The sequence below is a fragment of the Phragmites australis genome, chromosome 1, assembly GCF_958298935.1.
Source record: "Phragmites australis chromosome 1, lpPhrAust1.1, whole genome shotgun sequence".
NCBI classification, from domain to species: domain Eukaryota; kingdom Viridiplantae; phylum Streptophyta; class Magnoliopsida; order Poales; family Poaceae; genus Phragmites; species Phragmites australis.
Genome location: NC_084921.1, coordinates 42,383,545 through 42,386,050, shown reverse-complemented (window position 1 = coordinate 42,386,050; position 2,506 = coordinate 42,383,545).

Below are 2,506 nucleotides of genomic sequence, written 5' to 3'. Positions count from 1 at the left end.
TTGCACCTTTTTTTAGATGGGAAAATCGTTGCACCTTGTTTGAAAAGACGATGAAGCTTACTTCGTTCTAATATAGAACCTTACCTCTGAAATTAACTAGAAAGTACTATTTCTAACTCCAATTAGTTTGGAAGACCGATTCTTTTCAGGATTGAAAAAGAGTTGAGAAGATCGTTCCAGAACTCGCTGAATGATGAGCTGCCGCAGCCTTCTTAACTGCCACAATAACTAGCATACATCATACATGATCTGGTTACCAGATTTTGCTGAGTATTATTACCCCGCAAGCACACCCACCCCAATAGCAGCAACCACCGGCAGCAGATGATCACAACTTGGATGCATTTTGCCTCGCTCTGCTCTGCTGCAAAGCATGCATGTGCACAAAGCTCTAGGACTCGGTTGCTATTTGTGCTAAACAATCGGCTACCATTAGCGCTAAACGAATCAAAATCACTGTGAAATGTACATGCACCAACATGCATGTCACGCACAGTATAAACAAATAACCAACTTGGTACTGCAATGGAACAAAGCATCGCATCGTGGCCTTTCTGGACTGGTTCAGAGAATCACAATTCATGATATCCCTGTCGCAGAAAACCGAGATAGCCGATTTTTCTTTTTACAAAATAGTCAATTTGGTCTCTCAACTTTGCTCATAGACTCAAATTAGTTATAGAACTATCAAATCGCCAGTTTAGTATCTATATCTGTTTGAAAATGTCCTTTCCTCCTACGAGACACGTTGGCTGGCTGACTCAACCATGAGGTACAGAGCTTTGTGAAATATTTATTATACCTTTGCTTTATTAGAACCCTGATTTGACCGCACACAACAAAACTGACTGATGTAGAAGGATCTAATTTTATTCACTACCTATAGTCTGGCCATAAGAGGAGAATGATGTCTTTGGGAAGGTCCAAGTTCACTGCTCAAGCATCAGCAAGGGCATCTGCCGGTGGCAGGGCACCAGTTGTAATCGAGACAATTGCTGACCGTGCGTCCGTGCCGGCTCATCAGCAAAAGCAACACTCAATGTCACTGGTGGCCGGGCTACTGCAAATATCCAATCAACTTCAGTCGGGCGCGGACCAGCAATAGGCCAAAGCAGCTCCTCTAAAAAATTCAGGTCACCAAGTTGTGGCATCGGAGAATAGCATCGCGTAGTTTCATCAGTTCTAAATAAGTGTTTCTTATGCTTTTGTAATATATACTATCATGTGTCTTCAGTTGAGATATGTGTCTATTTGAATACTATTATTGTTAAAACAATCAGCCAAAAACCGAAACATGTGTTTAATTACTTTACTAAATTCAGAATCAGTTTACAAACATACATATTCACATGGATAATATAATTTGTACTTAATTAGTACGTTTCCATATCTACATAAGAAGAAACGAGTTTTATGATGTATGATTGGATCAGATACGATAGGTTTCAACGAAACGCTAGACCCTAGATCCTAGACCCTTACAGGACCCTAAACCCTCATGGCTGAGTCAGCCGGCCAACGTGTCGTGCCATGTATGAGAAAGAATATTTTCAGCCAGAAATAGATATTTCAGGGACTAAACTGATCGATTTGAGTTCAATGACTAATTTGAGCCTTTGAGTAAAGTTTAGGGATGAAATTGGCTATTTTGCCATTTTTTAAAAAGGAGTAGTAATATTCATCAACAAATACTTTGCATTAACAGCGAATAAGCACATACGCTGCGGAGGATTTTTCTTTTCGAAAAATACCAGGATCAGCTAGGAATCTACAGAAGCGAAATAAAGTTTAGAGGGGTTTATAGCCAAAAGGAATACCACGATAAGCCAGGACTGCCACGGTTTTCACCAATTTGGGCTGGTTCTGCAATATGTTTGGAGACCAACAATGGACCAAGGGTGGGAATTTTTTTTATTTATATTTATATTTTTTAATATTTGTAAAAATAAATATTTATTTTAAAAATTACATATCTAATCTATCCTCGCACGTTAAAAAGATAATAATAAAATATCATCTATCTCAACCAGCGACACTTATAGAGCCTATAAAATAACAGCTAAGAATTAAATATATAGATCAATATGGCTACCATTTTGAGGTGTCCTTGTTAGAAGAGCTGACAGAGTATACGCACGCACCATGACGAATCCGGAATCCACCGGAAATTTTTCCTGTATAAAACGTCGTTGCCGTAGCAATGCTGCCGTTGCCTGGAGCATGGTGCGAAGCGCTGCCCGAGCCCGTCTGCGCCTCACGTGATGCACGCAGAACCGGAGAAGCAAAGATCGGTACCATGCATGTGAGGGTCTGCCACGCTCCGCTACGCGACTGCTCTAGTAGTATCCGGGCCCTACCGTGGATTACATGGTCATATCACTGACTCGTGCATGCGTGCCACCCATCATGTCTCTTGCTCGCTTCATGCAGCTGGCTCACATGAAGTGGGCCCACATCAGGACTACGTGCAAGTATGGATGCACTTTCTTTGTCACTGCTAGTTCTC